The sequence below is a fragment of the Moschus berezovskii genome, chromosome 9, assembly GCF_049115385.1.
Source record: "Moschus berezovskii isolate FMDL1 chromosome 9, NW_MosBer_1.0, whole genome shotgun sequence".
NCBI classification, from domain to species: Eukaryota; Metazoa; Chordata; class Mammalia; order Artiodactyla; family Moschidae; genus Moschus; species Moschus berezovskii.
Window position 1 is genome coordinate 31,706,240 of NC_142468.1, and position 15,284 is coordinate 31,721,523.

General features: G+C 38.3%; 1 protein-coding gene and 1 long non-coding RNA gene across 4 annotated transcripts in view; one reads left to right on the forward strand and one right to left on the reverse strand.

The window, feature by feature from the left end:
* Positions 1-15,284, forward strand: part of RTN1 (reticulon 1) — a 250,209-nt gene that overhangs the window by 165,071 nt on the left and 69,854 nt on the right. The gene's annotated exons all lie outside the window — the stretch shown is intronic.
* Positions 1-15,284, reverse strand: part of LOC148776424 (uncharacterized) — a 102,980-nt gene that overhangs the window by 54,785 nt on the left and 32,911 nt on the right. Inside the window, exon 2 of the long non-coding RNA XR_016038176.1 lies at positions 6,968-7,100. This is a non-coding gene — a long non-coding RNA (uncharacterized LOC148776424). The remainder of the gene's footprint in view (positions 1-6,967; positions 7,101-15,284) is intronic.

A 15,284-nucleotide genomic window follows, 5' to 3' on the forward strand; every position in this document is an offset into this window, starting at 1 on the left:
TGCTTTTCTCTTCCGTCTTCCCTGTCACTAACTGGCAGCTTGATTTTTTCTGTAATTTCCTTTTAGCTTCCCAGGTGGTGTGGTGATAAATAATTCACCTGCTACTGCAGGAAATGTGGAGACCCAGGCTCAATCCCTGGGTCTAGAAGATTCCCTGGAGTAGGAAATGGCAACCCTCTCCAGTATTCTTGCCTGGAAAATTCCATGGGGTTGCAAAAAGTAGCATACAACTCAGCACACACACATAATTTCCTTTACTTCTGTGCTGTCTACACAGGACAATTCTGAATTCAAAAAAGAAAAACCTGGCCATCACTTTATTCTGTTGTAGGGTCATCCTGTCAATGGAAACAAGGACTAGTGTAGATGCTATTGACTCAAGGCCTTTGGAGTTCTAAAAAGCTGACTTTTAGGTGCCAGCAGGTTTTCAAAGGTCTGACTATTTCTTCCCCTGATGGCAGACCATATTGTGCCCACTGCTTTTTCATTCCATCTTCACGAAGGCATAAGGAGTAGTTTGCTGAGTGGTAACATTGTTAAATATTGGATGGGATTTTTGAGCAATGTTGCTTAATCTCAGTAGATCTCTGAACCTCACAGAAATTTGACTATTCGAGAGTTGTTCGTAAAAGGATTAGAATTCTTGAATTTTTATGATGGGACCATGCTATGGTCTGAATAGTTGTATTCCTCTCCAAAATAAATTCCTATGTTGAAATACTAATTCCCAAAGATTATGAGGTGAAATTTTTGAGAAATGTTTAAGAAGCCATTGCCTATCCAAAGTCATGAAGATTTACTCTTGTGTTTTCTTCTAACACTTTTATATTTTTGGCTCTTACATTTAAGTCTTTGATGCATTTTGAGTTAATTTTTCATTTAGTGTGAGATAAGAGTCTGACTTCATTCTTTTGTGTGTGGATATCCAGTGGAGGTGATGAAATTCCAACTGAGCTATTTCAAATCCTAAAAGATTATGCTATGAAAGTACTTCACTTAATATGCAAGCAAATTTGGAAAACTCAGCAGTGGCCACAGGACTGGAGAAGGTCAGATTTTGTTCCAATCTCAAAGAGAGGCCAAAGAATGTTCAGACTACCGTACAGTCGTGCTTATTTCACATGCTAGCAAGGTAGTGCTCAAAATCCTTCAATCTAGGCTTAATAGTACATGAACTGAGAACTTCCAGATGTACACGCTGGATTTAGAAAAGGCAGAGGAACCAGAGATCAAATTGCCAACATTCATTGAATCACAGAAAAAACAAGGGAATTTTTTTTTAAAAATCTACTTTTGCTTCATTGACTATGAAAGTAAAGCCTTTTACTATGTGGATCACAACAAACTGTGGAAAATTCTTCAAGAGATGGGAATACCAGACCACGTTGCCTGCCTCCTGAGAAACCTATATACAGGACAAGAAGCAACAGAACTGGACATGGAACAACAGACTGGTTCAAGATTGGGAAAGGAGTACGTCAAGTCTGTACTGTATATTGTCACCCTGCTTATTTAACTTGTATGCAGAGTACATCATGTGAAATGCTTTACTAGATGACTCAGAAGCTGGAATCAAGATTGCTGGGAGAAATATTAACAACCTCAGATATGCAGATGATACCACTCTAATGGCAGAAAGTGAAGAGAAACTAAAGAGCCTCTTTATGATGGTGAAAGAGGAGAGTGAAAAAGCTGTCTTAAAGCTCAACATTTAAAAAACGAAAATCATGTCATCTGGTCCTATCACTTCATGACAGATAGAGGGGGAAAAGTGGAAACAGTGATAGATTTTCTTTTGGGGAGCTCAAAAATCACTGTGGATGGTGACTACAGCCATGAAATTAAAAGACACTTACTCCTTGGAAGAAAAACTATGACAAACCTAGACAGCATATTAAAAAGCAGAGACATTACTTTGCTGACAAAGGTCTGTATAGTCAAAGCTATGGTTTTTCCAGTAGTCATGTATGGTTGTGAGAGTTGGACCATAAAGAAGGCTGAGTGCCAAAGAATTGATGTTTTCAAATTGTGGTGCTGGAGAAGACTCTTGAGAGTCCCTTGGACGCAAGGAGATCAAACTAGTCAATCTTAAAGGAAATCAGTTCTGAATATTCATTGGAAAGACTGATGCTGAAGTGGAAGCTACAATACTTTGGCCACCTGTTGCGAAGAACCAACTCATTGGAAAAGACCCTAATGCTGAGAAAGATTGAGGACAGGAGGAGAAGTGGGCAGCAGAGGATTAGAAGGTTGGATAGCATCACTGACTTAATCAATAGACATGAGCTTGGGCAAACTCTGTGATATAGTGAAGGAAAGGGAAGCCCGGCATGCTACTGTTCATTGGGTCGCAAAGAGTCAGACTCAACTTAGTGACTGAACAACAGCATCCAGTTGTTCAGGAATCATTTGTTAAAAAGACAGTTTTCCTTTGAAACATCTTCTTATCCTTGTCAGAAAACAATTGAAAACTTCCCTGGTGGTACAGTGGCTAAGAATCTGCCTGCCAATGCAGAGGGCATGAGTTCAATTCCTGGCCCAGGAAAATTCCATATACCACGGAGCAACTAAGCCCATGCACCGCAACTACTGAGGCTGCATGCTATAACTACTGAAGACCATGTTCCTAGAGCCTGTGCTCCTCAACAAGAGAAGCCACCGCAGTGAGAAGCCCAAGCACTGCAACTGAGAATAGCCCCTACTCACCACACTAGATAAAGCCTGCTCACAGCAACAAAGATCCAGTGCAGCAATGAAGATCCAGCGCAACTAAAAATAAATTTAAAAACTATTTAAAAAGAACAACTGACCATAAATGTGGGACTTTATTTCTAGATTATCAGTTATATCCCATTGATCTGTATTTCTAGCCTTATGCTAGTACCATACTTTTTTGGTTAATGTACCTCTGTATAGGGCTTCCCTGGTGGCTCAGACAGTAAAAAATTTGCTTGCAAAGTGGGAGACCTGGATTTGATCCCTGGGTTGAGAAGATCCCTGGGAGGAGAGCATGGCAACTCACTCTAGTATTCTTGCCTGGAGAATCCCCACGGACAGAGGAGCCTGGTGGGCTACAGTCCATGGGGTCACAAGGAGTCAGATATGACTGAGCCACAAAGCATTGCACAGCTCTGTATAAGTGAAATCTAGAAGTATAAGCTCTCTAACCTTTTCTTTTTCAATAGCTGTTCTGGGTCCTTTGCATTTCCGTATGAGTTTTAGAATCAATTGAAAAGCAGAAATTGATAAAGGTTGCTTGGATCTTGATAGGGATCCCTTGATCGGGATTGTGTTGAATTTGTAGTTTGGGAAATATTGCCATGTTAACAGTATTAAGACTTTTAATTGATGAACATGGGTTATCTTTCCATTTAATTATAATGGAAAATAATTGTTAACAATTTAATTTCAACAATTGTCAACAATTTAGTTTCAACAATTAAATTAATTGTTTTGTAATTATCTTTGCATAAGTCTTGTACTTATTTTATTAAATTTATCCCTAATTACTTTATTCTTTTGATGCTTAGTATAGCACTACTCATTAGTTTTTAAATATAATTTTATTGGAATACAGCATACTGAATTGCTTACATATTGTCTTTGGCTTTTTTGTTACAAGGGTAGAGAGGAGAGGTTGCCGCTGAGACCATGTGACCCACAAAGTCTAAAGTATATACTCTTTGGTCCTTTACAGAAGAAGTTTGCTAATGTTTGTCTTAGAATATAATTCAGTTTTGGAAAATGCCACTTCTCTTCTTTTTCTCCCTCAGAGATGCTATGAAGCAAAATGGAAGAAAACTCAGAGTTATTTTATGTTATGTGTGTGCATGTGCTCGGTTGCTCATACAAATTATATTAGATGGGATGAGCTGTGGAGTTAGTGAGAGCTGGGTCCAGTACTGAGCCATCACTTTCTATTTGGTCTCTCTGAAATTCTGTCTCTCCTCCTTGAAATTTTAGTATGCTTTTCTTAAGAGGGCAGAAAGTGACTTACTAATGTCATATGTTATAGCATATGTCAAGAACTGGGCCCAGAACTCTATAAACTGCTACCCTTTTGTCTGTTTTCATTTCCAGTGATTGAAAGTTAAATTCTTGTGTGTGTGTCTGTGTGTGTACTCAGTCGCTCAGTTGTGTCCGACTCTTTGCAATCCCATGAACTGTAGCCTGCCAGGCTCCTCTGTCCACGGGATTATCCAGGCAAGTATACTGGGATAGGTTGCCATTTCCTCCTCCAAGCGATCTTCCCAACCCTGGGATCAAACCTGCATCTCTTGCGTCTCCTGCATTGGCAGGAGACTTCTTTACCACTGTGGCACCCTGCAAGCCCATTAAATTCTTACCAGGAGATATAAACTGAAAGTTGCTGTCTCCCTATTTCCCTCACTAAGTTCTTAGTATCAACTTGCTGGATGCACCTTACTTGTTAAACCATTTTCTTCTTTTTCATAAAAACTTAAGTGCAGAAAAATATGCTGGTTACTCAACATTTAGGTGATTTGGGAACAAGTTTTGTTTTCCACTTAGGAAAAAGATGTTACCTCCATTTCTTAGGTAATGGCATTCTAACCTGGTTCATACACATGTAGAACACTTTTATATTAGCCACAATGAGATGAAAAACATAGCTGTTTCAGACCCCAAAGGCATATCGCCTGTGGTGTCTATTTTGTTGATATCAATGACAACAGGCTTCCAGCTGGAGAAGATTCAAATGGGTTTCCACTTGCTTCTTTATTTGAATCTACTCTAGAAAAACATTGACTGTACCAAAACAGATAAAAATATTACTCAGCAACTCTGGTTGTACAGGTATTAATAAAATAGACTACCACTCACTACTAAAAGTTTCAAAATGCTTCAGAAGCATGGTTATCTGGAAACAATGATTATCTGAGAAACAAATCTTAAATCTAGTGCTTACAGAAAGATAGAGGGCTTTCTCGGTCACAATATATTTTTAGCTTGATTCTTAATGCTTTACAAAAAGTAGGTGTTGTAATCTATTAATAAAATGACATACTATTATGACTACTCATTCTTTCAGTGGGATATAATACTAGAAATTATCACTGTCGAGATGACGTTATCTTTTTCTGGAACCTCCATTTTTTTAAACTTGAATGATCAAAGATCTCAGAATCAGAATTTCTGGGTTGGAGGGATCTAAAAGTTTATAATTCTTAGTGACAGGAAGCTCACTGCTTTCAAGCTTACTTTCCGTCTTTAGTCAGTTCTTATTAATATATTTATCTCATATGTTGATGATATTTATTGTGGTTGGAACTTTGTAGAAGTACTAGCTAGACCTTGCATTTTATTGCTGCTAAACATGATCTTGTTAGGTTAACCCCATTTTTCTAGTCTGTCAAGATTTGAGAATATTGTTTCACTCAGTGCCGAAGAATTGATGCTTTTGAACTGTGATGTTGGAAAAGACTCTTGAGAGTCCCTTGGACTGCAAGAAGATCCAACCAGTCCATCCTAAAGGAAATCAGCCTGAATATTCATTGGAGGGACTGATGCTGAAGTTGAAACTGCAATACTTTGGCCATATGATGCGAAGAACTGTCTCATTGGGAAAGACCCTGATGCTGGGAAAGATTGAAGGTGAGAGGAGAAGGGGATGACAGAGGACTAGATGGTTGGATGGCATCACCAACTCAATGGACATGAGTTTGAATAAACTCCAGGAGTTGGTGATAGACAGGGAGGCTTTGCATGCTGCAGTCCATGGGGTTGCAAAGAATCGGACATGACTGAGCAACTGAACTGAACTGAACTGAGCTTTCATTCAGTGCATTTTCCATCTCTGCCAATTTTTACATTATCTGTAGGAATGATCCCTAGCTTCCTACTTAACATGGATGGAAGGTTTGGGAGCCCAAATTCTATGATGGGCTGTTAGAATATTTTTCAGATTTAAGTTCAATTCTGTAAGCATTTATTCAGCATTTTGCTTGGTAATAAACAGTACTCTCAGTTGAGAACTGAATGATAAGCAAGATAGGATGGTGCATGCATGTGTACTCTGTCACTCAGTCATGTCCAACTCTTTGTGACCCAATCAACTGCAGCCCACCAGGCTCTTTTGTCCATGGAATTTTCCAGGCAAGAATACTGGAATGGGCTGCCATTTCCTTCTCCAGGAAATCTTCCCAATCCAGGGATCAAACCCACGTCTCCTGCATTGGCAAGCAGATTCTTTACCATTGAGCCATGTGGGAAGCCTGATAGTATGGTAGTCTCAAGAAAATCATCATTCTATATACAGGGAAAAACATCTATACAGATAACTACAGTGTACAGTAATGAGTAGAATAACAAAGATATGAACATGGAATTCAGAGGAGAAGTCAGTAATTACGTGGAGAAAAATGATGTGTACCAAGATGAGATGATATTTGAACCAATCTTGAAAGAGGATGAGGTGTTTTAGAGAGGAAGGGAGGAGGAGAGTCTGATTGCTATTCATTAATCAGCATTTATTCACAGCAAACAAAATGTTGTTTTTCTGAGAACTCTTCCCCTGAGGAACAAGTAGACCAGAAAAAATTGGATTCTACCACGTAACCTAATGTAACCAATGTAACCTAAACTCGAGATTATCCAGTGGTTACTTCACAGCATTACAGCAGTCATATTATTTGAGAATAAGCAGTTTCATTTAAAAAGTATCTAGATCATGTATTTCCTGCTCTTTGCCTATTGAGTTTGATGAAGAAGGTCTTAATGATGTAATGTTTATTAGACTTAGGGTCTAGGAGCCTGGAATAGGAAATCCTGAAAAATTATTTCTTCATCATCTATCCTTATTGATCTGAATCTCTGCTTTGTGACAGGCCCATCCATCTTGGAGGAACGACTCTTGTCTAGATTACATCCTTTGACTGTTAGGTTATAGTAGCTTCCAGCTTCTTCAGTGAGTATTTAGGACCCCTGAGAATCACAGGGTGTTCCATACCTTTGTAGAAATTCAGAAACTTGTTGCTGACAGCATGTGAATTTGTCACTAAGCCTTCTGGCCCTGATTCCAGGATCAGTTCATGTAGCTGTAGTCAAATGCATTTTCCATTAATTCAGCAAGAGATTTTCTCCTTTAAAAAGATGAAACAAAATTACAATAGTCTCTCTTCTTTCACAACAAGACCTAAGATTACACACACACATACACACACAAAACTTGTCCTTTTATTAAGTTATGCTATTGACCTTTTAAGTAATATCTTGGCCCTGGGAATGATAAGTGACTTGGGCAGAAAGCCATCTGAAGACACCACGGTAATTCTGCTGTAGGCCAAGTCATTCATTTAGTTGGAAGTGACCATGCATTTAGCAATGCTCCTGAAGCTTTAAAAGCAAAGTCATTCTTCCTGCGGCCTCAGCATAAAGGCACATGACCTTGTCCTCTGCCAGGCAGGTAAACGCAGGTATTAAATTGCTGTTGACAGTGGAAAAGTAGAGGTTTAAAACTTAGCTAAATTGTTGGAAACTTAGCTGAATACTTGCTCTGACATCAACTTCACTGGCTAAATCTTTCTGAATCTCCAGGGAAGCCAAGAATAAAATGAGAGCCCTAAGAAGTAGAATTTTTAAAACCACATTAAATTTCTAGTAGCTTGCTATTCTTTGTAGATTTTGTCATTTTAAATTACAGATTTATTCCTGTATTCATTCATTAGTCAGTATATCACTGGTAGAGTGTAAGCTCTAGAAGGGCGTAAACATTGTTTTGTTTGTCATTGTTTATATGTTTACCACCTAGCACAGTGTCTTCCTTGACCTGAAGGAAGTTGAGATCCAGTAGAAGAAAAGTCACAGTTACTAGCTGCTTCTTCTACCTTTACCTTCTGAATCCATAGTATGTCATCCTTGTTGGTTCTGCATACATCAGCCTAGAGCTGAATGTTCCTGGAGAGTAGTACCCCTAGTGAAGGTTGTTAAGACAAAGTGAATGCTGAGAAGACTCTTCCTTGGTGATGCCTTTCCTCCTTGTCAACTCCCACTCAAAGGCAAAAGTGAAAGCAGCATTTATAGACAACTTGTCCAGGATGAGAAATAGTGGATGTAACTCGCATGTATTTTTTATCAAACTCTTGTCTGTCAGTTAAACAATTAATAGGGAATTCCATTATGCATACATTTATTATTTTTACTCATTCAATAAACATTATTAAATGTCTATTATTTACAAGCCTTGTACTAGGTTCTAAATGAAAATAATGAGTAAATAAAATTATGAAAAACATATTATCATTTCCTTTCAGGGGGTTCCTTCCTAGGCTGGGGGATAGTGTATTGGTGGATATCAAACTGAAGGTTGACCAGGGTGGCTTGGAGAATTACCTGCTTGAAGGAAGTGTACATGGTAGCAACTGAGAGTGCCTCTGGGTTCCATTTCACCACTGTTTGGTCACCCTTTGGTTCTTCCACATAAAGACTGCTTAAGATTGCCACTCCCCCACCCCCGCCCCCCGCCATGTCATCATTCTAATGTGTGGTCAATATATATAAGATTTTGGACCAAGTCAACATATCATTTGAATATTTTTATAGCCTCAATCTGTAAAGTGCTAGAATTTTTCTGATATTGATAGGTAAGTGAATAGATAGATTTTATACAGTTAAATAGAACCTCTGCTGAAATAATGAAATGTAGGAATCAATCAAATCAGAAAAGTAAAAGATTGTTCTTAATTTATATGGACAAAGCAGATGGTAAATTCTTTTGTCACTCCCTAAATCCATGAATTCTCTAACTGCTTCTAGTTTATAACAAATAAATCCCAGAGCTCAGTGGTTTACAACAAGAAATAGTTTTTCTTCTGCACGTTATATCACGATTTGGCTCTGCTTCAAGGCTATGGTTTTTCCAGTAGTCATGTATGGATGTGAGAGTTGGACTATAAAGAAAGCTGAGCTCCAAAGAATCAATGCTTTTGAACTGTGGTGTTGGAGAAGACTCTTGAGAGTCCCTTGGACTGCAAGGAGATCCAACTAGTCCATCCTAAAGGAGATCAGGCCTGGGTGGTCATTGGAAGGACTGATGTTGAGGCTGAAGCTCCAAAACTTCGGCCACCTGATGCAAAGAACTGACTCATTAGAAAAGACCCTGATGCTGGGAAAAATTGAGGGCAGGAGAAGGGGACAACAGAGGATGAGATGGTTAGATGGCATCGCCGACTCAATGAACATGGGTCTGGGTGAACTCCAGGAGTTGGTGATGGACAAGGAGGCCTGGTGTGCTGCAGTTCATGGGGTCACAAAGAGTCAGACATGACTGAGCAACTGAACTGAACTGAAACTTTGGTGGGCTCAGCTCCATGTGCTTTTTTCCATTTTGAAACCTAGGTTAAAGGAGACATGCTGTTCTCCTGGTGCAAGGATAAATGAAGCTAGAGGGCCCCAGTCCAGGCACACTTCACATGAAGTTTCTGCTCAGATGTGGAAGATGAATGTTCTCTCACATACCATTAGCTGAAGTATGCCATATTACCAAGTCTGAAGTCAATGGTTGGATAAACAAGATGAAAGAAAGGAGAAACAAATAATGTACCGAACAAATAATTACAGACTATCAGTGAGCATTAAAACTGTAGTTAGACTCTGAACTTTCTGGCATTCAGCTACATTGCTATAAAGAATAATGTTCTATTGTGAAAAAAACTGAAATTAAAAACCTTTTAGTTCAATGTATACTGGGGAGATTTGTGAGGCTTTAACTTATACGTAGTGCTAAACATGAAACCGTAAAAGAAACAACATTACTGTTTCAGATCCTTGATGCAAGTGGCAAAACTTTTGGGTTGTTTAAGTTCTTTCATAGTTACTAGGACTGATAATTTCGTAACAAAGCAGAACCCTTCTGATGGACATTTAGGGAAAAGCTAGGATGACCACCAAAGAACCCTCCCAAGATGTAATATACAATTTAAGTAGATACATCAGCTGGATAGTGTCACTGTTGCCCTAAATGAGTAAAAATGGAAGGATCTAAGAAACCATTTGTGTTTTGAGCATTATTTGAATAACGTTAACATCAGTGACCACTGTTGATGTTAGAATAAAATACTTTCTTGAAATGTGTAATTAAGGAATTTAATAAGTTTCAGTTCAGTTCAGTTCAGTCGCTCAGTTGTGTCCAACTCTTTGTGACCCCATGTATCACAGCACGCCAGGCCTCCCTGTCCATCACCAACTCCCGGAGTTCACTCAAACTCATGTCCATCAAGTCGGTGATGCCATCCAGCCATCTCATTCTCTGTCGTCCCCGTCTCCTCCCACCCCGAATCCCTCCCAGCATTAGACTCTTTTCCAGTGAGTCAACTCGTCGCATGAGATGGCCAAAGTATTGCAGTTTCAGCTTTAGCATCAGTCCTCCCAATGAATACCCAGGGTTGATCTCCTTTAGAATGGACTGGTCTCCTTGCAGTCCAAGGGACTCTCAAGAGTCTTCTCCAGCACCACAGTTCAAAAGCATCAATTCTTTGGCGATCAGCTTTCTTCCCAGTCCAACTCTCACATCCATATATGACCACAGGAAAAACCATAGCCTTGACTCGGCAGACCTTTGTTGGCAAAGTAATGTCTCTGCTTAAGTCAACATTAATCAAATTTCTGACTATGATGAATATTATCTAGAAAATGCAGAAATGTCCCATTTCAAACTAAACATTGCAGGGAAGTCATCTGTAGGTCATTTCAACAAATGCAGCAATATTAATAATACAGTCATTTCAAATGAAGGATTTAATTCAAGGTCTAAGAAAATATATTGCTTCTAACAGTGAAGAGGAACTAACAAGCCTCTTGATGAAAGTGAAAGAGCAGAGTAAAAAGTTTGGCTTGAAGCTCAACATTCAGTAAACAAAGATCATGGCATCTGGTCCCATCACTTCATGGGAAATAGATGGAAAAACAGTGGAAACAGTGTCAGACTTTATTTTTTTGGGCTCCAAAATCGCTGCAGATGCTGATTGCAGCCATGAAATTAAAAGACACTTACTCCTTGGAAGGAAAGTTATGACCAACCTAGATAGTATATTAAAAAGCAGAGACATTACTTTGCCAACAAAGGTCCATCTAGTCAAGGCTGTGGTTTTTCCCGTGGTCATGTATGGATGTGAGAGTTGGACTGTGAAGAAAGCTGATCGCCGAAGAATTGATGCTTTTGAACTGTGGTGTTGGAGAAGACTCTTGAGAGTCCCTTGGACTGCAAGGAGATCCAACCAGTCCATTCTAAAGGAGATCAATCCTGGGTGTTCATTGGAAGGACTGATGCTAAAGCTGAAACTGCAATACTTTGGCCACCTCATGCGACGAGTTGACTCACTGGAAAAGACTCTGATGCTGGGAAAGGTTGGGGGCGGTAGGAGAAGGGGACGACCGAGAATGAGATGGCTGGATGGCATCACCGACTCGATGGACATGAGTTTGAGTGAACTCCGGGAGTTGGTGATGGTCTGGGAGGCCTGGCCTGCTGTGATTCATGGGGTCGCGGAGAGTCAGACACGACTGAGCTACTGAACTGAACTGAATAGTCTAATTAGACTATTCCATATTATTTAAAGTATTTTTAATATACTGTTGCTGTGTCAGAGTGACCAAATTAATCCAATAAGTTCTGAAGACATAAGACACTTCTAGTAAAACAATGATAAATGTTGACCGAGCCTACGACTTTCAAAGAGCATACAAATGGATTTAATATGTCTGTGAGAGTGAACAAGCTAAATCTTTTTTTAATCTGGAAACCTCAGTTTCTGCTTAGGCACGTAAAATGATTGGCTATTGGTATGTGGCAGTAGTTTTCTATTCAGGGATAAGTGTAGGGAACGCATTCTTCAGAAATACAGATTAATCATGTTATTTAATATGATTGTATGGATCTTTATCAATCAGTTAAAGGCCCCTCTCTGATTTTGTATTATTTGATTTTACCTCTTCTTTCTGCTGACTCACTCCCATTCCCTTGTCCTTCTCATCATCCATTCTAATGGGACTGATATATATCCTTGGGTTTGTGTGAATAAACCAGATGTTTGGTATAAGTGTTTTGAAATTTAAAAAGTGATGCTGTGCTACAATTCTCATTTTGTTTCTTATATATTCTACTTTAACTATGTTACATATGCAACTAGTTAATTTCTTCCAACTACTGCATCATATCTCATTGTGTACTTCCGTCAGAGTTCACTTCTGCATTCATTCCTTGCTCCCTGATAATGGACTTCTAGGTGGCTTCCAGTCCCCCACTGCCATTCATACACAACACTAATGTAAGTATCCCGCTTGTGTCTTCTTGTAAACCTATGGGAGAATTTATATAGTCTATACATAACATGAAGGGATTGCTACTTCGTTAGGTATTTGCATATCTCAGTTCATAGTGTTCATGGGGTTCTCAAGGCAAGAATACTGAAATGGTTTGCATTCCCTTCTGCAGAAGAACTAAAGAAGCCTCTTGGTAAAAGTGCAAGAGGAGAGTGAAAAAGTTGGCTTAAAACTCAACATTCAAAAAACTAAGATCATGGCATCCAGTCCCATCACTTCATGGCAAATAGATGGGGAAACAACGGAAACAGTGACAGACTATTTTCCTTGGGCTCCAAAATCACTGCAGATGGTGATTGCAGCCATGAAATTGAGCTCAGTTAAGGTATCATTGAACTGAAACTCATTGAATTTCATTGAATTCATTCTACTGAATTCTTTGAATTCATTCAGTTGAATTCAATGAGTATCACTGAACTGAAATTCAGTTCAGTTCAGGTATCAATCATGATACCTCAATTCAGTTCAATTCAGTTCAGTTGCTTAGTCATGTCCAACTCTTTGTGACCCAATGGATTACAGCACACCAGGCTTCCCTGTCCATCACCAACTCCCAGAGCTTGTTCAAACTCATGTCCATTTGATGCCATCTAACCATCTCATCCTCTGTCATCCCCTTCTCCTCCTGCCTTCAATCTTTCCCAGCATCAGGGTCTTTTCAAATGAGTTGGCTCTTCATTTCAGGTGGCCAAAGTATTGGAGCTTCAGCTTTAGCATCAGTCCTTCCAAAGAATGTTCAGAACTGATTTCCTTTAGGATGGACTGGTTTGATCTCCTTGCAGTCCAAGGGATTCTTAAGAGTCTTCTCCAACACCACAGTTCAAAAGCATCAATTGTTTGGCACTCAGCTCTTTTTATGGTCCAGTTCTCACATCCATACATGACTACTGGAAAAACCATATCTTTGACTACTCAGGCATGGAAAGGTTTTATTTCCTCTTCCTCTCCCCTCTATTCTTGCTAACATTTGGTATTATCTGGATTTCTAATTCTGATGAATCTGGCAGAAATAAAAGGCTCTTTTTTTTTTTCTTAATTACAAGTGTGATTAGCATCTCTATGTACTTGTTAGCTGTTCAGGCTTCCTTATATGTGAATTGGCTAGTTACATTTGATTTTCCATCTTTTTCTTATTTACTCTCTTATTGGTTTAGACATTCCTCTAGTTTGTCACCTATTTGTTAACTCTATTGTGCATTTTTTGAACAAAAATTATTATTTTAATGTAGTCAAATTTTCAGATTTTTCACCTTGTGGTTTCTACTTTTTGGTTAAAACACATTTTCAAGGCACAAAGTTATTTTATTGCATTATCTTTTACTATCTAGATTTATATTTAATTACTTAATCCATTTGTAGTTTACCTTTAAATATACTATGAGTTAAGAATCTAGCATTCTGTACTTCATGTGTAATGAGTTGATTTTCTTAGCAGAATTTATTGGACAGTTTATCCTACTCCTCAGAACCCATGGTACTACCTTTATCATATATCAAGTTTAAATCTGTGGTTCTGTTCATGAACTTTTGATCCTCTTCCATTGGTTTAATTTTCCATTCTTGTGTCAAAGCATTTGTTTTATGGCTATTATAGTTGACTTAGTTTTGATGGTTCTTTATTCTTACATATAAGTTTTATAATAAATTTTTTAGGTTGTTCTGAAATCATACTGGAATTTTTATTAGAATTGAATTAAACTCGTGTATTCAACTAGGAGAAAATTGATACTTTATAATCTTAAGCTTTTCATTCATGCACAGAATGTGTATCTCCACTTACTTGAGTTGTTTATTTATTGGATTTTCAATGGAATCTAAAATTTTTCTACATAAAGATCTTGTACCTTTTAGGCTAATTCCAGTATTTTTCATTGCTGTTGAATTCAACAGTGTATTTTTTGTTGGCTGTTGTTGGTGTAGAGGTGTGCTCTGTGTGTATACCCGTGTGTGTGTGTGTTGGTCACTCAGTTGTGTCCGACTCTTTGCCACCCCATGGACTGTAGCCCACCTGGCTCCTCTGTCCTTGGGGTTCTTCAGGCAAGAATACTGGAGTGAGTTGCCATATATACATATATATTTTATATCTGACACATTTGCCAAACTCATGTGCTAGTTCCATATCATGTCTGTTGAATCTTTTGGAATTTTCATATAGGTGATCAAAATTGTCTTATGCTTAATCATTACAAGGAATGCATTTAAACTTTCTCCATTAAGTATGATGTCTGTAATTTGATTTCTACATACAGTTATAATCAAGGAAATTTCCTTTGATTCCTACTTCTCCAATATTTTTTAGTCATAAATAGGAACTTTAAATTTTTTATCCACATCTACTAAGATAATCATGTGATATTTCTCTTTTGGTCAATTAATGTAGTACATTTAAGTTGATAGATTTTCTAAGGTTAAACAGTCTTACATTCTTAAAATAAACTCTGGCTTGATTACTGTTTTATATAGCATTTTAATATCTTTTGGTTAGCTAACATTTATACATTTGATATTCATGTCAATATTAGCAATTGCTAACACTTTCAGGGCTCCCCAGTCTCCAGGCTGTGGATTGGAACCTCCTGTAAGATCAGTGGTGGCATTAGATTAGAAATAAAGTGCACTATAAATGCAGTGTGCTTGAATCATCCTGAAACCACCGTCCCCACACACGACCATGGTCCACAGAAAACTCCTCTTCCTTGAAACCAGTCCCTAGTGCCAAAAATGGTGGGGATCTCTGACTTATAGGATGTTTACTTTAGGATATTTATAGGATATTTACTTATAGGATTTTTATAGGATATTTATTATATATAAGATATAGGATATTTACTTATTTATAGTACATTTCATACCAGGCACTGACCAAGGACTTTAACAGACTCACAGCTTATGACATATATACTAATTCTTGTCATTCTCATTTTACTAATGAAGAGACTAAGACACAA